At 48.3% G+C, this 19805-nt stretch overlaps 42 non-coding genes and 4 pseudogenes across 42 annotated transcripts; all 46 read right to left on the reverse strand.

The window, feature by feature from the left end:
• Window positions 1–47: 47 nt before the first annotated feature.
• LOC112698678 (5S ribosomal RNA) lies at window positions 48–165 on the reverse strand. Its single transcript, XR_003151822.1, has one exon. It is a non-coding gene; the product is annotated as a 5S ribosomal RNA (ribosomal RNA).
• Window positions 166–355: 190 nt separating this feature from the next.
• On the reverse strand, window positions 356–474 carry LOC112700820 (5S ribosomal RNA). Its single transcript, XR_003153709.1, has one exon. It is a non-coding gene; the product is annotated as a 5S ribosomal RNA (ribosomal RNA).
• Window positions 475–663: 189 nt separating this feature from the next.
• On the reverse strand, window positions 664–782 carry LOC112700821 (5S ribosomal RNA). Its single transcript, XR_003153710.1, has one exon. It is a non-coding gene; the product is annotated as a 5S ribosomal RNA (ribosomal RNA).
• A 188-nt stretch (window positions 783–970) lies between these two features.
• LOC112700822 (5S ribosomal RNA) lies at window positions 971–1089 on the reverse strand. Its single transcript, XR_003153711.1, has one exon. It is a non-coding gene; the product is annotated as a 5S ribosomal RNA (ribosomal RNA).
• A 188-nt stretch (window positions 1090–1277) lies between these two features.
• Window positions 1278–1396, reverse strand: LOC112698559 (5S ribosomal RNA). Its single transcript, XR_003151709.1, has one exon. It is a non-coding gene; the product is annotated as a 5S ribosomal RNA (ribosomal RNA).
• A 188-nt stretch (window positions 1397–1584) lies between these two features.
• LOC112700823 (5S ribosomal RNA) lies at window positions 1585–1703 on the reverse strand. The gene has a single exon (XR_003153712.1). It is a non-coding gene; the product is annotated as a 5S ribosomal RNA (ribosomal RNA).
• Window positions 1704–1894: 191 nt separating this feature from the next.
• Window positions 1895–2012, reverse strand: LOC112698679 (5S ribosomal RNA). Its single transcript, XR_003151823.1, has one exon. It is a non-coding gene; the product is annotated as a 5S ribosomal RNA (ribosomal RNA).
• Window positions 2013–2199: 187 nt separating this feature from the next.
• On the reverse strand, window positions 2200–2318 carry LOC112700824 (5S ribosomal RNA). Its single transcript, XR_003153713.1, has one exon. It is a non-coding gene; the product is annotated as a 5S ribosomal RNA (ribosomal RNA).
• A 190-nt stretch (window positions 2319–2508) lies between these two features.
• Window positions 2509–2627, reverse strand: LOC112700825 (5S ribosomal RNA). The gene has a single exon (XR_003153714.1). It is a non-coding gene; the product is annotated as a 5S ribosomal RNA (ribosomal RNA).
• A 188-nt stretch (window positions 2628–2815) lies between these two features.
• Window positions 2816–2934, reverse strand: LOC112700826 (5S ribosomal RNA). Its single transcript, XR_003153715.1, has one exon. It is a non-coding gene; the product is annotated as a 5S ribosomal RNA (ribosomal RNA).
• Window positions 2935–3123: 189 nt separating this feature from the next.
• On the reverse strand, window positions 3124–3242 carry LOC112700828 (5S ribosomal RNA). Its single transcript, XR_003153717.1, has one exon. It is a non-coding gene; the product is annotated as a 5S ribosomal RNA (ribosomal RNA).
• Window positions 3243–3429: 187 nt separating this feature from the next.
• LOC112700829 (5S ribosomal RNA) lies at window positions 3430–3548 on the reverse strand. Its single transcript, XR_003153718.1, has one exon. It is a non-coding gene; the product is annotated as a 5S ribosomal RNA (ribosomal RNA).
• A 187-nt stretch (window positions 3549–3735) lies between these two features.
• LOC112698699 (5S ribosomal RNA) lies at window positions 3736–3853 on the reverse strand. Its single transcript, XR_003151842.1, has one exon. It is a non-coding gene; the product is annotated as a 5S ribosomal RNA (ribosomal RNA).
• Window positions 3854–4040: 187 nt separating this feature from the next.
• Window positions 4041–4158, reverse strand: LOC112698881 (5S ribosomal RNA). The gene has a single exon (XR_003152014.1). It is a non-coding gene; the product is annotated as a 5S ribosomal RNA (ribosomal RNA).
• Window positions 4159–4346: 188 nt separating this feature from the next.
• LOC112698700 (5S ribosomal RNA) lies at window positions 4347–4464 on the reverse strand. Its single transcript, XR_003151843.1, has one exon. It is a non-coding gene; the product is annotated as a 5S ribosomal RNA (ribosomal RNA).
• Window positions 4465–4653: 189 nt separating this feature from the next.
• On the reverse strand, window positions 4654–4772 carry LOC112700830 (5S ribosomal RNA). The gene has a single exon (XR_003153719.1). It is a non-coding gene; the product is annotated as a 5S ribosomal RNA (ribosomal RNA).
• A 188-nt stretch (window positions 4773–4960) lies between these two features.
• LOC112700831 (5S ribosomal RNA) lies at window positions 4961–5079 on the reverse strand. Its single transcript, XR_003153720.1, has one exon. It is a non-coding gene; the product is annotated as a 5S ribosomal RNA (ribosomal RNA).
• A 190-nt stretch (window positions 5080–5269) lies between these two features.
• LOC112698680 (5S ribosomal RNA) lies at window positions 5270–5387 on the reverse strand. The gene has a single exon (XR_003151824.1). It is a non-coding gene; the product is annotated as a 5S ribosomal RNA (ribosomal RNA).
• A 188-nt stretch (window positions 5388–5575) lies between these two features.
• Window positions 5576–5694, reverse strand: LOC112700832 (5S ribosomal RNA). The gene has a single exon (XR_003153721.1). It is a non-coding gene; the product is annotated as a 5S ribosomal RNA (ribosomal RNA).
• Window positions 5695–5883: 189 nt separating this feature from the next.
• On the reverse strand, window positions 5884–6001 carry LOC112698846 (5S ribosomal RNA). Its single transcript, XR_003151980.1, has one exon. It is a non-coding gene; the product is annotated as a 5S ribosomal RNA (ribosomal RNA).
• A 189-nt stretch (window positions 6002–6190) lies between these two features.
• Window positions 6191–6309, reverse strand: LOC112700833 (5S ribosomal RNA). The gene has a single exon (XR_003153722.1). It is a non-coding gene; the product is annotated as a 5S ribosomal RNA (ribosomal RNA).
• Window positions 6310–6497: 188 nt separating this feature from the next.
• On the reverse strand, window positions 6498–6614 carry LOC112699111 (5S ribosomal RNA). Its single transcript, XR_003152231.1, has one exon. It is a non-coding gene; the product is annotated as a 5S ribosomal RNA (ribosomal RNA).
• Window positions 6615–6803: 189 nt separating this feature from the next.
• LOC112700834 (5S ribosomal RNA) lies at window positions 6804–6922 on the reverse strand. The gene has a single exon (XR_003153723.1). It is a non-coding gene; the product is annotated as a 5S ribosomal RNA (ribosomal RNA).
• Window positions 6923–7111: 189 nt separating this feature from the next.
• Window positions 7112–7229, reverse strand: LOC112698681 (5S ribosomal RNA). Its single transcript, XR_003151825.1, has one exon. It is a non-coding gene; the product is annotated as a 5S ribosomal RNA (ribosomal RNA).
• Window positions 7230–7420: 191 nt separating this feature from the next.
• On the reverse strand, window positions 7421–7540 carry LOC112698809 (5S ribosomal RNA). The gene has a single exon (XR_003151945.1). It is a non-coding gene; the product is annotated as a 5S ribosomal RNA (ribosomal RNA).
• A 187-nt stretch (window positions 7541–7727) lies between these two features.
• LOC112698624 (5S ribosomal RNA) lies at window positions 7728–7846 on the reverse strand. Its single transcript, XR_003151770.1, has one exon. It is a non-coding gene; the product is annotated as a 5S ribosomal RNA (ribosomal RNA).
• A 192-nt stretch (window positions 7847–8038) lies between these two features.
• Window positions 8039–8157, reverse strand: LOC112700835 (5S ribosomal RNA). Its single transcript, XR_003153724.1, has one exon. It is a non-coding gene; the product is annotated as a 5S ribosomal RNA (ribosomal RNA).
• Window positions 8158–8345: 188 nt separating this feature from the next.
• Window positions 8346–8463, reverse strand: LOC112698733 (5S ribosomal RNA). The gene has a single exon (XR_003151874.1). It is a non-coding gene; the product is annotated as a 5S ribosomal RNA (ribosomal RNA).
• Window positions 8464–8649: 186 nt separating this feature from the next.
• Window positions 8650–8763, reverse strand: LOC112699359 (5S ribosomal RNA). Its single transcript, XR_003152435.1, has one exon. It is a non-coding gene; the product is annotated as a 5S ribosomal RNA (ribosomal RNA).
• Window positions 8764–8951: 188 nt separating this feature from the next.
• On the reverse strand, window positions 8952–9070 carry LOC112698529 (5S ribosomal RNA). Its single transcript, XR_003151680.1, has one exon. It is a non-coding gene; the product is annotated as a 5S ribosomal RNA (ribosomal RNA).
• Window positions 9071–9260: 190 nt separating this feature from the next.
• LOC112700836 (5S ribosomal RNA) lies at window positions 9261–9379 on the reverse strand. Its single transcript, XR_003153725.1, has one exon. It is a non-coding gene; the product is annotated as a 5S ribosomal RNA (ribosomal RNA).
• Window positions 9380–9567: 188 nt separating this feature from the next.
• On the reverse strand, window positions 9568–9686 carry LOC112698530 (5S ribosomal RNA). The gene has a single exon (XR_003151681.1). It is a non-coding gene; the product is annotated as a 5S ribosomal RNA (ribosomal RNA).
• Window positions 9687–9874: 188 nt separating this feature from the next.
• On the reverse strand, window positions 9875–9992 carry LOC112698576 (5S ribosomal RNA). The gene has a single exon (XR_003151725.1). It is a non-coding gene; the product is annotated as a 5S ribosomal RNA (ribosomal RNA).
• A 187-nt stretch (window positions 9993–10179) lies between these two features.
• On the reverse strand, window positions 10180–10296 carry LOC112699179 (5S ribosomal RNA). Its single transcript, XR_003152295.1, has one exon. It is a non-coding gene; the product is annotated as a 5S ribosomal RNA (ribosomal RNA).
• Window positions 10297–10484: 188 nt separating this feature from the next.
• LOC112698734 (5S ribosomal RNA) lies at window positions 10485–10602 on the reverse strand. Its single transcript, XR_003151875.1, has one exon. It is a non-coding gene; the product is annotated as a 5S ribosomal RNA (ribosomal RNA).
• A 191-nt stretch (window positions 10603–10793) lies between these two features.
• On the reverse strand, window positions 10794–10912 carry LOC112700837 (5S ribosomal RNA). Its single transcript, XR_003153726.1, has one exon. It is a non-coding gene; the product is annotated as a 5S ribosomal RNA (ribosomal RNA).
• A 192-nt stretch (window positions 10913–11104) lies between these two features.
• LOC112700839 (5S ribosomal RNA) lies at window positions 11105–11223 on the reverse strand. The gene has a single exon (XR_003153728.1). It is a non-coding gene; the product is annotated as a 5S ribosomal RNA (ribosomal RNA).
• Window positions 11224–11410: 187 nt separating this feature from the next.
• Window positions 11411–11528, reverse strand: LOC112698716 (5S ribosomal RNA). The gene has a single exon (XR_003151858.1). It is a non-coding gene; the product is annotated as a 5S ribosomal RNA (ribosomal RNA).
• A 309-nt stretch (window positions 11529–11837) lies between these two features.
• On the reverse strand, window positions 11838–11955 carry LOC112698926 (5S ribosomal RNA). The gene has a single exon (XR_003152056.1). It is a non-coding gene; the product is annotated as a 5S ribosomal RNA (ribosomal RNA).
• Window positions 11956–12139: 184 nt separating this feature from the next.
• Window positions 12140–12257, reverse strand: LOC112698735 (5S ribosomal RNA). Its single transcript, XR_003151876.1, has one exon. It is a non-coding gene; the product is annotated as a 5S ribosomal RNA (ribosomal RNA).
• A 186-nt stretch (window positions 12258–12443) lies between these two features.
• LOC112699481 (5S ribosomal RNA) lies at window positions 12444–12557 on the reverse strand (annotated as a pseudogene).
• Window positions 12558–12741: 184 nt separating this feature from the next.
• On the reverse strand, window positions 12742–12853 carry LOC112699550 (5S ribosomal RNA; annotated as a pseudogene).
• A 190-nt stretch (window positions 12854–13043) lies between these two features.
• Window positions 13044–13159, reverse strand: LOC112699297 (5S ribosomal RNA). The gene has a single exon (XR_003152379.1). It is a non-coding gene; the product is annotated as a 5S ribosomal RNA (ribosomal RNA).
• A 187-nt stretch (window positions 13160–13346) lies between these two features.
• LOC112699528 (5S ribosomal RNA) lies at window positions 13347–13459 on the reverse strand (annotated as a pseudogene).
• A 472-nt stretch (window positions 13460–13931) lies between these two features.
• LOC112699465 (5S ribosomal RNA) lies at window positions 13932–14046 on the reverse strand (annotated as a pseudogene).
• Window positions 14047–14227: 181 nt separating this feature from the next.
• Window positions 14228–14345, reverse strand: LOC112699033 (5S ribosomal RNA). The gene has a single exon (XR_003152158.1). It is a non-coding gene; the product is annotated as a 5S ribosomal RNA (ribosomal RNA).
• Window positions 14346–19805: the final 5460 nt, after the last annotated feature.

Here is a 19805-nt window from a genome sequence, read left to right on the forward strand (position 1 = left end):
GTCATTTAAAGAATGAAGGTCGGCACGACGTTAAAAAAAAAAAAAAAGAGGTGCAACACGAGGACTTCCCAGGAGGTCACCCATCCTAGTACTATCTCGCCCAAGCACGCTTAACTGCGGAGTTCTGATGGGATCCGGTGCATTAGTGCTGGTATGATCGCACCTATTATAGTTCGCACACACAATTTTGTTAACCATGCGGCGCGAGAGAGCGTAACACTATCCGCGAAGCCTTGCGGGTACCGTAGGTGCCTGTCGAGGATGAGGCCATTGCGGCTCGCCCTTAGGTGTCCTACTCGGGATAGCGTCATTTAAAGAATGAAGGTCGGCACGACGTTAAAAAAAAAAAAAAAAAGAGGTGCAACACGAGGACTTCCCAGGAGGTCACCCATCCTAGTACTACTCTCGCCCAAGCACGCTTAACTGCGGAGTTCTGATGGGATCCGGTGCATTAGTGCTGGTATGATCGCACCTATTATAGTTCGCACACACAATTTTGTTAACCATGCGGCGCGAGAGAGCGTAACACTATCCGCGAAGCCTTGCGGGTACCGTAGGTGCCTGTCGAGGATGAGGCCATTGCGGCTCGCCCTTAGGTGTCCTACTCGGGATAGCGTCATTTAAAGAATGAAGGTCGGCACGACGTTAAAAAAAAAAAAAAAAGAGGTGCAACACGAGGACTTCCCAGGAGGTCACCCATCCTAGTACTACTCTCGCCCAAGCACGCTTAACTGCGGAGTTCTGATGGGATCCGGTGCATTAGTGCTGGTATGATCGCACCTATTATAGTTCGCACACACAATTTTGTTAACCATGCGGCGCGAGAGAGCGTAACACTATCCGCGAAGCCTTGCGGGTACCGTAGGTGCCTGTCGAGGATGAGGCCATTGCGGCTCGCCCTTAGGTGTCCTACTCGGGATAGCGTCATTTAAAGAATGAAGGTCGGCACGACGTTAAAAAAAAAAAAAAAGAGGTGCAACACGAGGACTTCCCAGGAGGTCACCCATCCTAGTACTACTCTCGCCCAAGCACGCTTAACTGCGGAGTTCTGATGGGATCCGGTGCATTAGTGCTGGTATGATCGCACCTATTATAGTTCGCACACACAATTTTGTTAACCATGCGGCGCGAGAGAGCGTAACACTATCCGCGAAGCCTTGCGGGTACCGTAGGTGCCTGTCGAGGATGAGGCCATTGCGGCTCGCCCTTAGGTGTCCTACTCGGGATAGCGTCATTTAAAGAATGAAGGTCGGCACGACGTTAAAAAAAAAAAAAAAAGGGTGCAACACGAGGACTTCCCAGGAGGTCACCCATCCTAGTACTACTCTCGCCCAAGCACGCTTAACTGCGGAGTTCTGATGGGATCCGGTGCATTAGTGCTGGTATGATCGCACCTATTATAGTTCGCACACACAATTTTGTTAACCATGCGGCGCGAGAGAGCGTAACACTATCCGCGAAGCCTTGCGGGTACCGTAGGTGCCTGTCGAGGATGAGGCCATTGCGGCTCGCCCTTAGGTGTCCTACTCGGGATAGCGTCATTTAAAGAATGAAGGTCGGCACGACGTTAAAAAAAAAAAAAAAGAGGTGCAACACGAGGACTTCCCAGGAGGTCACCCATCCTAGTACTACTCTCGCCCAAGCACGCTTAACTGCGGAGTTCTGATGGGATCCGGTGCATTAGTGCTGGTATGATCGCACCTATTATAGTTCGCACACACAATTTTGTTAACCATGCGGCGCGAGAGAGCGTAACACTATCCGCGAAGCCTTGCGGGTACCGTAGGTGCCTGTCGAGGATGAGGCCATTGCGGCTCGCCCTTAGGTGTCCTACTCGGGATAGCGTCATTTAAAGAATGAAGGTCGGCACGACGTTAAAAAAAAAAAAAAAAAAGAGGTGCAACACGAGGACTTCCCAGGAGGTCACCCATCCTAGTACTATCTCGCCCAAGCACGCTTAACTGCGGAGTTCTGATGGGATCCGGTGCATTAGTGCTGGTATGATCGCACCTATTATAGTTCGCACACACAATTTTGTTAACCATGCGGCGCGAGAGAGCGTAACACTATCCGCGAAGCCTTGCGGGTACCGTAGGTGCCTGTCGAGGATGAGGCCATTGCGGCTCGCCCTTAGGTGTCCTACTCGGGATAGCGTCATTTAAAGAATGAAGGTCGGCACGACGTTAAAAAAAAAAAAAAGAGGTGCAACACGAGGACTTCCCAGGAGGTCACCCATCCTAGTACTACTCTCGCCCAAGCACGCTTAACTGCGGAGTTCTGATGGGATCCGGTGCATTAGTGCTGGTATGATCGCACCTATTATAGTTCGCACACACAATTTTGTTAACCATGCGGCGCGAGAGAGCGTAACACTATCCGCGAAGCCTTGCGGGTACCGTAGGTGCCTGTCGAGGATGAGGCCATTGCGGCTCGCCCTTAGGTGTCCTACTCGGGATAGCGTCATTTAAAGAATGAAGGTCGGCACGACGTTAAAAAAAAAAAAAAAAAGAGGTGCAACACGAGGACTTCCCAGGAGGTCACCCATCCTAGTACTACTCTCGCCCAAGCACGCTTAACTGCGGAGTTCTGATGGGATCCGGTGCATTAGTGCTGGTATGATCGCACCTATTATAGTTCGCACACACAATTTTGTTAACCATGCGGCGCGAGAGAGCGTAACACTATCTGCGAAGCCTTGCGGGTACCGTAGGTGCCTGTCGAGGATGAGGCCATTGCGGCTCGCCCTTAGGTGTCCTACTCGGGATAGCGTCATTTAAAGAATGAAGGTCGGCACGACGTTAAAAAAAAAAAAAAAGAGGTGCAACACGAGGACTTCCCAGGAGGTCACCCATCCTAGTACTACTCTCGCCCAAGCACGCTTAACTGCGGAGTTCTGATGGGATCCGGTGCATTAGTGCTGGTATGATCGCACCTATTATAGTTCGCACACACAATTTTGTTAACCATGCGGCGCGAGAGAGCGTAACACTATCCGCGAAGCCTTGCGGGTACCGTAGGTGCCTGTCGAGGATGAGGCCATTGCGGCTCGCCCTTAGGTGTCCTACTCGGGATAGCGTCATTTAAAGAATGAAGGTCGGCACGACGTTAAAAAAAAAAAAAAAAGAGGTGCAACACGAGGACTTCCCAGGAGGTCACCCATCCTAGTACTACTCTCGCCCAAGCACGCTTAACTGCGGAGTTCTGATGGGATCCGGTGCATTAGTGCTGGTATGATCGCACCTATTATAGTTCGCACACACAATTTTGTTAACCATGCGGCGCGAGAGAGCGTAACACTATCCGCGAAGCCTTGCGGGTACCGTAGGTGCCTGTCGAGGATGAGGCCATTGCGGCTCGCCCTTAGGTGTCCTACTCGGGATAGCGTCATTTAAAGAATGAAGGTCGGCACGACGTTAAAAAAAAAAAAAAGAGGTGCAACACGAGGACTTCCCAGGAGGTCACCCATCCTAGTACTACTCTCGCCCAAGCACGCTTAACTGCGGAGTTCTGATGGGATCCGGTGCATTAGTGCTGGTATGATCGCACCTATTATAGTTCGCACACACAATTTTGTTAACCATGCGGCGCGAGAGAGCGTAACACTATCTGCGAAGCCTTGCGGGTACCGTAGGTGCCTGTCGAGGATGAGGCCATTGCGGCTCGCCCTTAGGTGTCCTACTCGGGATAGCGTCATTTAAAGAATGAAGGTCGGCACGACGTTAAAAAAAAAAAAAAAAGGTGCAACACGAGGACTTCCCAGGAGGTCACCCATCCTAGTACTATCTCGCCCAAGCACGCTTAACTGCGGAGTTCTGATGGGATCCGGTGCATTAGTGCTGGTATGATCGCACCTATTATAGTTCGCACACACAATTTTGTTAACCATGCGGCGCGAGAGAGCGTAACACTATCCGCGAAGCCTTGCGGGTACCGTAGGTGCCTGTCGAGGATGAGGCCATTGCGGCTCGCCCTTAGGTGTCCTACTCGGGATAGCGTCATTTAAAGAATGAAGGTCGGCACGACGTTAAAAAAAAAAAAAAAGGGTGCAACACGAGGACTTCCCAGAGGTCACCCATCCTAGTACTACTCTCGCCCAAGCACGCTTAACTGCGGAGTTCTGATGGGATCCGGTGCATTAGTGCTGGTATGATCGCACCTATTATAGTTCGCACACACAATTTTGTTAACCATGCGGCGCGAGAGAGCGTAACACTATCCGCGAAGCCTTGCGGGTACCGTAGGTGCCTGTCGAGGATGAGGCCATTGCGGCTCGCCCTTAGGTGTCCTACTCGGGATAGCGTCATTTAAAGAATGAAGGTCGGCACGACGTTAAAAAAAAAAAAAAAAAGGTGCAACACGAGGACTTCCCAGGAGGTCACCCATCCTAGTACTATCTCGCCCAAGCACGCTTAACTGCGGAGTTCTGATGGGATCCGGTGCATTAGTGCTGGTATGATCGCACCTATTATAGTTCGCACACACAATTTTGTTAACCATGCGGCGCGAGAGAGCGTAACACTATCCGCGAAGCCTTGCGGGTACCGTAGGTGCCTGTCGAGGATGAGGCCATTGCGGCTCGCCCTTAGGTGTCCTACTCGGGATAGCGTCATTTAAAGAATGAAGGTCGGCACGACGTTAAAAAAAAAAAAAAAAGAGGTGCAACACGAGGACTTCCCAGGAGGTCACCCATCCTAGTACTACTCTCGCCCAAGCACGCTTAACTGCGGAGTTCTGATGGGATCCGGTGCATTAGTGCTGGTATGATCGCACCTATTATAGTTCGCACACACAATTTTGTTAACCATGCGGCGCGAGAGAGCGTAACACTATCCGCGAAGCCTTGCGGGTACCGTAGGTGCCTGTCGAGGATGAGGCCATTGCGGCTCGCCCTTAGGTGTCCTACTCGGGATAGCGTCATTTAAAGAATGAAGGTCGGCACGACGTTAAAAAAAAAAAAAAAGAGGTGCAACACGAGGACTTCCCAGGAGGTCACCCATCCTAGTACTACTCTCGCCCAAGCACGCTTAACTGCGGAGTTCTGATGGGATCCGGTGCATTAGTGCTGGTATGATCGCACCTATTATAGTTCGCACACACAATTTTGTTAACCATGCGGCGCGAGAGAGCGTAACACTATCTGCGAAGCCTTGCGGGTACCGTAGGTGCCTGTCGAGGATGAGGCCATTGCGGCTCGCCCTTAGGTGTCCTACTCGGGATAGCGTCATTTAAAGAATGAAGGTCGGCACGACGTTAAAAAAAAAAAAAAAAAGAGGTGCAACACGAGGACTTCCCAGGAGGTCACCCATCCTAGTACTATCTCGCCCAAGCACGCTTAACTGCGGAGTTCTGATGGGATCCGGTGCATTAGTGCTGGTATGATCGCACCTATTATAGTTCGCACACACAATTTTGTTAACCATGCGGCGCGAGAGAGCGTAACACTATCCGCGAAGCCTTGCGGGTACCGTAGGTGCCTGTCGAGGATGAGGCCATTGCGGCTCGCCCTTAGGTGTCCTACTCGGGATAGCGTCATTTAAAGAATGAAGGTCGGCACGACGTTAAAAAAAAAAAAAAAGAGGTGCAACACGAGGACTTCCCAGGAGGTCACCCATCCTAGTACTACTCTCGCCCAAGCACGCTTAACTGCGGAGTTCTGATGGGATCCGGTGCATTAGTGCTGGTATGATCGCACCTATTATAGTTCGCACACACAATTTTGTTAACCATGCGGCGCGAGAGAGCGTAACACTATCCGCGAAGCCTTGCGGGTACCGTAGGTGCCTGTCGAGGATGAGGCCATTGCGGCTCGCCCTTAGGTGTCCTACTCGGGATAGCGTCATTTAAAGAATGAAGGTCGGCACGACGTTAAAAAAAAAAAAAAAAAGGGTGCAACACGAGGACTTCCCAGGAGGTCACCCATCCTAGTACTATCTCGCCCAAGCACGCTTAACTGCGGAGTTCTGATGGGATCCGGTGCATTAGTGCTGGTATGATCGCACCTATTATAGTTCGCACACACAATTTTGTTAACCATGCGGCGCGAGAGAGCGTAACACTATCCGCGAAGCCTTGCGGGTACCGTAGGTGCCTGTCGAGGATGAGGCCATTGCGGCTCGCCCTTAGGTGTCCTACTCGGGATAGCGTCATTTAAAGAATGAAGGTCGGCACGACGTTAAAAAAAAAAAAAAAAGAGGTGCAACACGAGGACTTCCCAGGAGGTCACCCATCCTAGTACTACTCTCGCCCAAGCACGCTTAACTGCGGAGTTCTGATGGGATCCGGTGCATTAGTGCTGGTATGATCGCACCTATTATAGTTCGCACACACAATTTTGTTAACCATGCGGCGCGAGAGAGCGTAACACTATCTGCGAAGCCTTGCGGGTACCGTAGGTGCCTGTCGAGGATGAGGCCATTGCGGCTCGCCCTTAGGTGTCCTACTCGGGATAGCGTCATTTAAAGAATGAAGGTCGGCACGACGTTAAAAAAAAAAAAAAAGAGGTGCAACACGAGGACTTCCCAGGAGGTCACCCATCCTAGTACTATCTCGCCAAGCACGCTTAACTGCGGAGTTCTGATGGGATCCGGTGCATTAGTGCTGGTATGATCGCACCTATTATAGTTCGCACACACAATTTTGTTAACCATGCGGCGCGAGAGAGCGTAACACTATCCGCGAAGCCTTGCGGGTACCGTAGGTGCCTGTCGAGGATGAGGCCATTGCGGCTCGCCCTTAGGTGTCCTACTCGGGATAGCGTCATTTAAAGAATGAAGGTCGGCACGACGTTAAAAAAAAAAAAAAAAGAGGTGCAACACGAGGACTTCCCAGGAGGTCACCCATCCTAGTACTACTCTCGCCCAAGCACGCTTAACTGCGGAGTTCTGATGGGATCCGGTGCATTAGTGCTGGTATGATCGCACCTATTATAGTTCGCACACACAATTTTGTTAACCATGCGGCGCGAGAGAGCGTAACACTATCCGCGAAGCCTTGCGGGTACCGTAGGTGCCTGTCGAGGATGAGGCCATTGCGGCTCGCCCTTAGGTGTCCTACTCGGGATAGCGTCATTTAAAGAATGAAGGTCGGCACGACGTTAAAAAAAAAAAAAAAAGAGGTGCAACACGAGGACTTCCCAGGAGGTCACCCATCCTAGTACTATCTCGCCCAAGCACGCTTAACTGCGGAGTTCTGATGGGATCCGGTGCATTAGTGCTGGTATGATCGCACCTATTATAGTTCGCACACACAATTTTGTTAACCATGCGGCGCGAGAGAGCGTAACACTATCCGCGAAGCCTTGCGGGTACCGTAGGTGCCTGTCGAGGATGAGGCCATTGCGGCTCGCCCTTAGGTGTCCTACTCGGGATAGCGTCATTTAAAGAATGAAGGTCGGCACGACGTTAAAAAAAAAAAAAAAAAAGAGGTGCAACACGAGGACTTCCCAGGAGGTCACCCATCCTAGTACTACTTCTCGCCCAAGCACGCTTAACTGCGGAGTTCTGATGGGATCCGGTGCATTAGTGCTGGTATGATCGCACCTATTATAGTTCGCACACACAATTTTGTTAACCATGCGGCGCGAGAGAGCGTAACACTATCCGCGAAGCCTTGCGGGTACCGTAGGTGCCTGTCGAGGATGAGGCCATTGCGGCTCGCCCTTAGGTGTCCTACTCGGGATAGCGTCATTTAAAGAATGAAGGTCGGCACGACGTTAAAAAAAAAAAAAAAGGGTGCAACACGAGGACTTCCCAGGAGGTCACCCATCCTAGTACTATTCTCGCCCAAGCACGCTTAACTGCGGAGTTCTGATGGGATCCGGTGCATTAGTGCTGGTATGATCGCACCTATTATAGTTCGCACACAAATTTTGTTAACCATGCGGCGCGAGAGAGCGTAACACTATCCGCGAAGCCTTGCGGGTACCGTAGGTGCCTGTCGAGGATGAGGCCATTGCGGCTCGCCCTTAGGTGTCCTACTCGGGATAGCGTCATTTAAAGAATGAAGGTCGGCACGACGTTAAAAAAAAAAAAAAAAAAAAGAGGTGCAACACGAGGACTTCCCAGGAGGTCACCCATCCTAGTACTACTCTCGCCCAAGCACGCTTAACTGCGGAGTTCTGATGGGATCCGGTGCATTAGTGCTGGTATGATCGCACCTATTATAGTTCGCACACACAATTTTGTTAACCATGCGGCGCGAGAGAGCGTAACACTATCTGCGAAGCCTTGCGGGTACCGTAGGTGCCTGTCGAGGATGAGGCCATTGCGGCTCGCCCTTAGGTGTCCTACTCGGGATAGCGTCATTTAAAGAATGAAGGTCGGCACGACGTTAAAAAAAAAAAAAAAGAGGTGCAACACGAGGACTTCCCAGAGGTCACCCATCCTAGTACTACTCTCGCCCAAGCACGCTTAACTGCGGAGTTCTGATGGGATCCGGTGCATTAGTGCTGGTATGATCGCACCTATTATAGTTCGCACACACAATTTTGTTAACCATGCGGCGCGAGAGAGCGTAACACTATCCGCGAAGCCTTGCGGGTACCGTAGGTGCCTGTCGAGGATGAGGCCATTGCGGCTCGCCCTTAGGTGTCCTACTCGGATAGCGTCATTTAAAGAATGAAGGTCGGCACGACGTTAAAAAAAAAAAAAAGAGGTGCAACACGAGGACTTCCCAGTCACCCATCCTAGTACTATTCTCGCCCAAGCACGTTAACTGCGGAGTTCTGATGGGATCCGGTGCATTAGTGCTGGTATGATCGCACCTATTATAGTTCGCACACACAATTTTGTTAACCATGCGGCGCGAGAGAGCGTAACACTATCCGCGAAGCCTTGCGGGTACCGTAGGTGCCTGTCGAGGATGAGGCCATTGCGGCTCGCCCTTAGGTGTCCTACTCGGGATAGCGTCATTTAAAGAATGAAGGTCGGCACGACGTTAAAAAAAAAAAAAAAGAGGTGCAACACGAGGACTTCCCAGGAGGTCACCCATCCTAGTACTATTCTCGCCCAAGCACGCTTAACTGCGGAGTTCTGATGGGATCCGGTGCATTAGTGCTGGTATGATCGCACCTATTATAGTTCGCACACACAATTTTGTTAACCATGCGGCGCGAGAGAGCGTAACACTATCCGCGAAGCCTTGCGGGTACCGTAGGTGCCTGTCGAGGATGAGGCCATTGCGGCTCGCCCTTAGGTGTCCTACTCGGGATAGCGTCATTTAAAGAATGAAGGTCGGCACGACGTTAAAAAAAAAAAAAAAAAGAGGTGCAACACGAGGACTTCCCAGGAGGTCACCCATCCTAGTACTACTCTCGCCCAAGCACGCTTAACTGCGGAGTTCTGATGGGATCCGGTGCATTAGTGCTGGTATGATCGCACCTATTATAGTTCGCACACACAATTTTGTTAACCATGCGGCGCGAGAGAGCGTAACACTATCTGCGAAGCCTTGCGGGTACCGTAGGTGCCTGTCGAGGATGAGGCCATTGCGGCTCGCCCTTAGGTGTCCTACTCGGATAGCGTCATTTAAAGAATGAAGGTCGGCACGACGTTAAAAAAAAAAAAAAAAGAGGTGCAACACGAGGACTTCCCAGGAGGTCACCCATCCTAGTACTATTCTCGCCCAAGCACGCTTAACTGCGGAGTTCTGATGGGATCCGGTGCATTAGTGCTGGTATGATCGCACCTATTATAGTTCGCACACACAATTTTGTTAACCATGCGGCGCGAGAGAGCGTAACACTATCCGCGAAGCCTTGCGGGTACCGTAGGTGCCTGTCGAGGATGAGGCCATTGCGGCTCGCCCTTAGGTGTCCTACTCGGGATAGCGTCATTTAAAGAATGAAGGTCGGCACGACGTTAAAAAAAAAAAAAAAGAGGTGCAACACGAGGACTCCCAGGAGGTCACCCATCCTAGTACTACTCTCGCCCAAGCACGCTTAACTGCGGAGTTCTGATGGGATCCGGTGCATTAGTGCTGGTATGATCGCACCTATTATAGTTCGCACACACAATTTTGTTAACCATGCGGCGCGAGAGAGCGTAACACTATCCGCGAAGCCTTGCGGGTACCGTAGGTGCCTGTCGAGGATGAGGCCATTGCGGCTCGCCCTTAGGTGTCCTACTCGGGATAGCGTCATTTAAAGAATGAAGGTCGGCACGACGTTAAAAAAAAAAAAAAGAGGTGCAACACGAGGACTTCCCAGGTCACCCATCCTAGTACTACTTCTCGCCCAAGCACGCTTAACTGCGGAGTTCTGATGGGATCCGGTGCATTAGTGCTGGTATGATCGCACCTATTATAGTTCGCACACACAATTTTGTTAACCATGCGGCGCGAGAGAGCGTAACACTATCTGCGAAGCCTTGCGGGTACCGTAGGTGCCTGTCGAGGATGAGGCCATTGCGGCTCGCCCTTAGGTGTCCTACTCGGGATAGCGTCATTTAAAGAATGAAGGTCGGCACGACGTTAAAAAAAAAAAAAAAGAGGTGCAACACGAGGACTTCCCAGAGGTCACCCATCCTAGTACTACTCTCGCCCAAGCACGCTTAACTGCGGAGTTCTGATGGGATCCGGTGCATTAGTGCTGGTATGATCGCACCTATTATAGTTCGCACACACAATTTTGTTAACCATGCGGCGCGAGAGAGCGTAACACTATCCGCGAAGCCTTGCGGGTACCGTAGGTGCCTGTCGAGGATGAGGCCATTGCGGCTCGCCCTTAGGTGTCCTACTCGGGATAGCGTCATTTAAAGAATGAAGGTCGGCACGACGTTAAAAAAAAAAAAAAAAAAGAGGTGCAACACGAGGACTTCCCAGGAGGTCACCCATCCTAGTACTACTCTCGCCCAAGCACGCTTAACTGCGGAGTTCTGATGGGATCCGGTGCATTAGTGCTGGTATGATCGCACCTATTATAGTTCGCACACACAATTTTGTTAACCATGCGGCGCGAGAGAGCGTAACACTATCTGCGAAGCCTTGCGGGTACCGTAGGTGCCTGTCGAGGATGAGGCCATTGCGGCTCGCCCTTAGGTGTCCTACTCGGGATAGCGTCATTTAAAGAATGAAGGTCGGCACGACGTTAAAAAAAAAAAAAAAAAAAGAGGTGCAACACGAGGACTTCCCAGGAGGTCACCCATCCTAGTACTACTCTCGCCCAAGCACGCTTAACTGCGGAGTTCTGATGGGATCCGGTGCATTAGTGCTGGTATGATCGCACCTATTATAGTTCGCACACACAATTTTGTTAACCATGCGGCGCGAGAGAGCGTAACACTATCAAGCCGCGGGGCGGGTACCGTAGGTGCCTGTCGAGGATGAGGCCATTGCGGCTCGCCCTTAGGTGTCCTACTCGGGATAGCGTCATTTAAAGAATGAAGGTCGGCACGACGTTAAAAAAAAAAAAAAAGAGGTGCAACACGAGGACTTCCAGGAGGTCACCCATCCTAGTACTACTCTCGCCCAAGCACGCTTAACTGCGGAGTTCTGATGGGATCCGGTGCATTAGTGCTGGTATGATCGCACCTATTATAGTTCGCACACACAATTTTGTTAACCATGCGGCGCGAGAGAGCGTAACACTATCTGCGAAGCCTTGCGCGGATTCTGATGGGATCCGGTGCATTAGTGCTGGTATGATCGCACCTATTATAGTTCGCACACACAATTTTTAAACCATGCGGCGCGAAGAGCGTAACACTATCTGCGAAGCTGCGGTACCGTAGTGCCTGTCGAGGATGAAGGCCCATTGCGGCTCGCCCATTAGGTGTCCTACTCGGAGATAGCGTCATTTAAAGAATGAAGGTCGGCACGACGTTAAAAAAAAAAAAAAAAAAGAGGTGCAACACGAGGACTTCCCAGGAGGTCACCCATCCTAGTACTACTCTCGCCCAAGCACGCTTAACTGCGGAGTTCTGATGGGATCCGGTGCATTAGTGCTGTATGATCGCACCTATTATAGTTCGCACACACAATTTTGTAACCATGCGGCGCGAGAGAGCGTAACACTATCTGCGAAGCCTTGCGTACCGTAGTGCCTGTCGAGGATGAGGCCATTGCGGCTCGCCCTTAGGTGTCCTACTCGGGATAGCGTCATTTAAAGAATGAAGGTCGGCACGACGTTAAAAAAAAAAAAAAAGAGGTGCAACACGAGGACTTCCCAGAGGTCACCCATCCTAGTACTACTCTCGCCCAAGCACGCTTAACTGCGGAGTTCTGATGGGATCCGGTGCATTAGTGCTGGTATGATCGCACCTATTATAGTTCGCACACACAATTTTGTTAACCATGCGGCGCGAGAGAGCCGTAACACTATCTGCGAAGCCTTGCGGGTACCGTAGGTGCCTGTCGAGGATGAGGCCATTGCGGCTCGCCCTTAGGTGCCTACTCGGATAGCGTCATTTAAAGAATGAAGGTCGGCACGACGTTAAAAAAAAAAAAAAAAGGTGCAACACGAGGACTTCCCAGAGGTCACCCATCCTAGTACTATCTCGCCCAAGCACGCTTAACTCGGAGTTCTGATGGGATCCGTGCATTAGTGCTGGTATGATCCACCTATTATAGTTCGCACACACAATTTTGTTACCATGCGGCGCGAGAGAGCGTAACACTATCTGCGAAGCCTTGCGGTACCGTAGGTGCTGTCGAGGATGAGGCCATTGCGGCTCGCCCTTAGGTGTCCTACTCGGATAGCGTCATTTAAAGAATGAAGGTCGCACGACGTTAAAAAAAAAAAAAAAAGAGGTGCAACACGAGGACTTCCAGAGGTCACCCATCTAGTACTACTCTCGCCCAAGCACGCTTAATGCGGATTCTGATGGGATCGGTGCATTAGTGCTGTATGATCGCACCTATTATAGTTCGCACACACAATTTTGTTAACCATGCGCGCGAGAGAGCGTAACACTATCTGCGAAGCCTTGCGGGTACCGTAGGTGCCTGTCGAGGATGAGGCCATTGCGGCTCGCCCTTAGGTGTCCTACTCGGGATAGCGTCATTTAAAGAATGAAGGTCGGCACGACGTTAAAAAAAAAAAAAAAAAAGAGGTGCAACACGAGGACTTCCCAGGAGGTCACCATCTAGTACTACTCTCGCCCAAGCACGCTTAACTGCGGAGTTCTGATGGATCCGGTGCATTAGTGCTGGTATGATCGCACCTATTATAGTTCGCACACACAATTTTGTTAACCATGCGGCGCGAGAGAGCGTAACACTATCTGCGAAGCCTTGCGGTACCGTAGGTGCCTGTCAGAGGATGAGGCCATTGCGGCTCGCCTAGGTGTCCTACTCGGGATAGCGTCATTTAAAGAATGAAGGTCGGCACGACGTTAAAAAAAAAAAAAAAAGAGGTGAACACGAGGACTTCCCAGAGGTCACCATCCTAGCTACTCTCGCCCAAGCACGCTTAACTGCGGAGTTCTGATGGATCCGGTGCATTAGTGCTGGTATGATCGCACCTATTATAGTTCGCACACACAATTTTGTTAACCATGCGGCGCGAGAGAGCGTAAACTATCTGCGAAGCCTTGCGGTACCGTAGGTCCTGTCGAGGATAGCCATTGCGGCTCGCCCAGGTCCTACTCGGATAGCGTATTTAAAGAATGAAGGTGGCACGACGTTAAAAAAAAAAAAAAAGTGGTGAACACGAGGACTTCCAAGAGGTCACCCATCCTAGTACTATCTCGCCAAGCACGCTTAACTGCGGAGTTCTGATGGATCCGGTGCATTAGTCTGGTATGATCGCACCTATTATAGTTCGCACACACAATTTTGTTAACCATGCGGCGAGAGAGCGTAACACTATCCGCGAAGCCTGCGGGTACCGTAGGTGCCTGTCGAGGATGAGGCCATTGCGGCTCGCCCTTAGGTGTCCTACTCGGGATACGTCATTTAAAGAATGAAGGTCGCACGACGTTAAAAAAAAAAAAAAAGAGGTGCAACACGAGGACTTCCAGGAGGTCACCCATCCTAGTACTACTCTCGCCAAGCACGCTTAACTGCGGAGTTCTGATGGGATCGGGCATTAGTGCTGGTATGATCGCACCTATTATAGTTCGCACACACAATTTTTTAACCATGCGACGCGAGAGAGCGTAACAATATCCGCGAAGCTTGCGGTACCGTAGGTGCCTGTCGAGGATAGGCCATTGCGGCTCGCCCTTAGGTGTCCTACTCGGATAGCGTCATTTAAAGAATGAAGGTCGGCACGACGTTAAAAAAAAAAAAAAAGGTGCAACACGAGGACTTCCCAGAGGTCACCCATCCTAGTACTACTCTCGCCCAAACACGCTTAACTGCGGAGTTCTGATGGGATCTGGTGCATTAGTGCTGGTATGATCGCACCTATTATAGTTTGCACACACAATTTTCTTAACCATGCGGCGCGAGAGAGCGTAACACTATCTGCGAAAGATATGATTTGAAAAACATTTTAAAGATTTGATCTTGAAAAATTAAAACTGACTTAACAAGAAAAAATGATCAAATAAACCTTTTCAACAGAAAGGAACATACTTGAAATGTGAATCAAATCATTAGTATAGTATCTTAGAAATAGAAAGAATTATTTTGAAAGTTTGATGAATGATTTGAATAAGATTGATTTGAAAGATTTGACTTGAAAAAAGATTGAAAACAAAATCTTTTTAGATCCTGCGTTAACGCAGAAGGTATCCATTCTGCGTAAGCCAAATGCTCCCTGGCGTAACGCCACCAGGTACCCTGATCGAAATGAGTCTGCCACTTGGGCGTTTGAACGCCACTTCCTGTGCAATGTCCTCTGCTGTATGTTCTGAATCTTCAATTTCTGTATATGACTGAAAACACAAAAAAAAAATATTAATATCAACAAGATAATCAAATAACTGCATGCAAGCACCAAACTTAGCAGTTTGATATCTGCACTAACAAAATGAATGCATATAGCGCACAACAATGTTTGATTCAAATCGCGCGAGAATCGTCAAAACTATCTGAAGCCTTGGTACTAGGATGCATGTCAATGAGCCAACTTAGCGGCTGACCCAAAATTGGTGTATACTCGGATAGCGTCATTTCAAAAATAAGGTGGCAAGTTAAAAAAAAACAAATGGTGCAACACGAAGGCTCCCAGGTAGACATGCTTCAAGCACCAGCCAAGAAAGCTTCTGCGGATCTGAATGGCCGAGTGCATTAAGGCTTAGTCGACATTAGTTCCAAAAGCCACAGAGATAAAATCAGCAAGCCTTGCGGTACCTAGGTGCCTGTCCAATGAGATTGCGGCTCGCCTTAGGTTCCAATCTCATAAACTCATTAGAATGAATCTGCAAGATCGAAAAAAAAAAAAAAAGGTCAACAAGATGAACCTCAGTGTCCAACTAGTACACTCCCGGGCATAACGCAAAACTTGGTGTTAGTGCTGGAATCCGCACTGATTAAAGTTCGCACAACAACTTTGAACATCCGGCGCAAGGTGCATAAACTATCGCGAAGCCTTGCGGGTACAATCCTGTCAGATGAGCCATTCGCTCGCTTAGTGTCCCTCAAATGCGTATTTAAAGATGAATGGCACACGAAAAAAAAGATGCAACACGAACTTCCAGAGGTCACCATTAGATCTCTCGAAAAACGCTTACTGCGGAGTTCTGTGATCCGGGATTTAGTGCTGGATGATGCACTTTATAGTTCGCACCAAATTGTACCATCGGCGAGAACGTAACACAAAGTAGATGAACTTTGTAACGTGGTGACTCAGAAAGATGAAGAGCCTTCCTCGTCCTTGTTCCTACTGTGTCAAGTCCTTCTACTCTTCAGCAATAGAAGGTTCACCGTTGAAAGTGGTACTCCAATCTTCCAGTGGAAACATTGCATATGCTCTGCCCAGCATGCGGAATCATCTGCGGTTCTCAATGCCGAATGATCCAGTGATTCTTTTGGTCTGTATAACGCCCCCCTTCGAGTTTAAGCGTCACATCATTCAATCTTTGAACTGCTCTCAGAAACCAAGACAATCTGACCTTCCGGATTCTCTTGAATGCTGCCATAGTTCGCCATACCACGAAGACTCTGATCTCCACTGGTGCGTATTGTAAAAAGATGGTCAGATCAAAGGATCTCAAAGAACCAGATCCACTAGACTTGATCCTGTAAACAAAGTTTTCAGTCATTGTTCTGGGTGAGAATATAGATTCAGGATCATCACATTCACAAGTTAAGAACAATGAATCTTAGAACAAGAACAAGCGAATTGAAAAGAACAATATAATTGCATAATACTCGAGGACAGCAAAGCTCCACACCTTAATCATGGTGTAGAAACTCACCGTTGAAAATACATAAGCATAAGGTCTAGGCATGGCGAATGGCCAGCCTCCAATATCTAAGAACTAGACGTCCAAAGATGATCAAAGGATCTCAAAACAATCCAAAGATTTCTAATACAATAGTCAAAGGTCCTACTTATAGAAAAACTAGTAGCCTAAGGTGTACAGAAATGAGTAAATGACATAAAAATCCACTTCCGGGCCCCACTTGGTGTGTGCTTGGGCTGAGCAATGAAGCATTTTTCGTGCAGAGACTCTTCTTGGAGTTAAACGCCAGCTTTTATGCCAGTTTGGGCATTTAACTCCCATTTTGGTGCCAGTTCCGGCGTTTAACGCTGGGATTCCTGAGGGTGACTTTGAACGCCGGTTTGGGCCATCAAATCTTGGGCAAAGTATGGACTATCATATATTTCTGGAAAGCCCAGGATGTCTACTTTCTAACGCCGTTTAGAGCGCGCCAATTGGGCTTCTGTAGCTCCAGAAAATCCACTTCGAGTGCAGGGAGGTCAGAATCCAACAGCATCTGCAGTCCTTTTTGGTCTCTGAATCAGATTTTTGCTCAGGTCCCTCAATTTCAGCCAGAAAATACCTGAAATCACAGAAAAGCACACAAACTCATAGTAAAGTCCAGAAAAGTGAATTTTAACTAAAAAAATAATAAAAATATACTAAAAACTAACTATATCATACCAAAAACATACTAAAAATAATGCCAAAAAGTGTATAAATTATCCGCTCATCACAACACCAAACTTAAATTGTTGCTTGTCCTCAAGCAACTGAAAATCAAATAAGATAAAAAGAAGAGAATATGCAATGAATTCCAAAAACATCTATGAAGATCAGTATTAATTAGATGAGCAGGGCTTTTAGCTTTTTGCCTCTGAATAGTTTTGGCATCTCACTCTATCCTTTGAAAATTAGAATGATTGGCTTCTTTAGGAACTTAGAATCCAGATAGTGTTAATGATTCTCCTAGTAATGTATGATGATTCTTGAGCAAAGCTACTTATTGTGTCTTGGCTGTGGCCCAAAGCACTCTGTCTTCCAGTATTACCACCGGATACATACATGCCACAGACACATAATTGGGTGAACCTTTTCAGATTGTGACTCAGCTTTGCTAAAGTCCCCAATTAGAGGTGTCCAGGGTTCTTAAGCACACTCTTATTTGCCTTGGATCACAACTCTTATTTCTCTATAATTTTTTTTCTTTTTTTTCGGTTTTTCTTTTTTTTTTTTTGAATAGAAATGCTTTTTCTTGCTTCAAGAATCATTTTATTGATTTTTCAGATCCTCAGTAACATGTCTCCTTTTTCATCATTCTTTCAAGAGCCAACATTCATAAACCACAAATTCAAGATACATATGCACTGTTTAAGCATACATTCAGAGAACAAAAATATTGCCACCACATCAAAATAATTAAACTGTTATAAAATTCAAAATTCATGCAATTCTTTCTTTTATCAATTAAGCACGTTTTTATTCAAGAAAGGTGATGGTTTCATAGGACATTCATAACTTTAAGGCATAGACACTAAGACACTAATGATCACAAGACACATACATGGATAAACATAAGCATAAAATTCGAAAGACAGAAGAATAAAGAACAAGGAAATCAAGGAACGGGTCCACCTTAGTGATGGCAGCTCTTTCTTGCTCTTGAAGATCCTATGGAGTGCTTGAGCTCCTCAATGTCTCTTCCTTGTCTTTGTTGCTCCTCCCTCATGATTCTTTGATCTTCTCTAATTTCATGAAGGATGATGGAGTGTTCTTGATGCTCCACCCTTAGTTGTCCCATGTTGGAACTCAACTCTCCTAGGGAGGTGTTTAATTGCTCCCAATAGTCTTGTGGAGGAAAGTGCATCCCTTGAGGAATCTCAGGGATCTCATGATGAGTGGGATCTCTTGTGTGCTCCATCCTCTTCTTAGTGATAGGCTTGTCCTCATCAGTGGGGGTGTCTCCCTCTATGTCAACTCCCACTGAATAACAGAGGTGACAAATGAGATGAGGAAAGGCTAACCTTGTCAAGGTAGAGGACTTGTCCGCCACCTTATAGAGTTCTAGGGCTATAACCTCATGAACCTCTATTTCTTCTCCAATCATGATGCTATGGATCATGATAGCCCGGTCTATGGTAACTTCGGACCGGTTGCTAGTGGGAATGATTGAGCGTTGTATGAACTCTAACCATCCTCTAACCACGGGCTTGAGGTCCTGCCTTCTTAATTGAACCGGCTTTCCTCTTGAATCTCTCTTCCATTGGGCGCCCTCTTCACATATGACTGTGAGGACTTGGTCCAACCTTTGATCAAAGTTGACACTTCTAGTGTAGGGATGTTCATCTCCTTGCATCATAGGCAAGTTGAACGCCACCCTCACACTTTCCGGACTAAAATCCAAGTATTTCCCCCGAACCATAGTAAGATAATTCTTTGGATTCGGGTTCACACTTTGGTCATGGTTCTTGGTGATCCATGCATTGGCATAGAACTCTTGAACCATCAAGATTCCGACTTGTTGAATGGGGTTGGTAAGAACTTCCCAACCTCTTCTTCGGATCTCAAGTCGGATCTCCGGATATTCACCCTTTTTGAGTGAAAAAGGGACCTCGGGGATCACCTTCTTCAAGGCCACAACTTCATAGAAATGGTCTTGATGCACCCTTGAGATGAATCTTTCCATCTCCCATGACTCGGAGGTGGAAGCCTTTGCCTTCCCTTTCCTCTTTCTAGAGGTTTCTCCGGCCTTGGATGCCATAAATGGTTATGGAAAAACAAAAAGCAATGCTTTTACCAGACCAAACTTAAAATGGTTGCTCGTCCTCGAGCAAAAGAAGAAAGAAGAGAGTAGAAGAAGAAGAAATGGAGGAGATGGAGAGGGCTTTGTGTTCGGCCAAAAGGGAGAAGAAGTAGTGTTTAAGGTGTGTGAAAATGAAGGAGTGAAGGAGGGTTTATATAGGAGAGGGGGAGAGAGAGGTTCGGCCATTTGAGGGTGGGTTTGGGTGGGAAAGTGGTTTGAATTTGAATGGTGGGGTAGGTGGGGTTTTATGAAGGATGGATGTGAGTGGTGAAGAGAAAGATGGGATTTGATAGGTGAAGGGTTTTTGGGGAAGAGGTGTTGAGGTGATTGGTGAAGAAGAGAGAGAGTGGTAGGGTAGGTGGGGATCCTGTGGGGTCCACAGATCCTGAGGTGTCAAGGAAAAGTCATCCCTGCACCAAATGGCATTCAAAATCACGTTTTGTGCCATTTCTGGCGTTAAACGCCGGGCTGGTGCCCATTTCTGGCGTTTAACGCCAGCATCTTGCCCCTTTCTGGCGTTTAACGCCAGTCTGGTGCCCCTTTCTGGCGTTAAACGCTCAGAATGGTGCCAGACTGGGCGTTAAACGCCCAACAGCTAACCTCACTGGCGTTTAAACGCCAGTGGGTGCGTCCTCCAGGGTGTGCTATTTTTCTTCCTGTTTTTCATTCTGTTTTTGCTTTTTTCATGGATTTTG

The sequence above is a fragment of the Arachis hypogaea genome, chromosome 6, assembly GCF_003086295.3.
Source record: "Arachis hypogaea cultivar Tifrunner chromosome 6, arahy.Tifrunner.gnm2.J5K5, whole genome shotgun sequence".
Classification (NCBI taxonomy): Eukaryota; Viridiplantae; Streptophyta; class Magnoliopsida; order Fabales; family Fabaceae; genus Arachis; species Arachis hypogaea.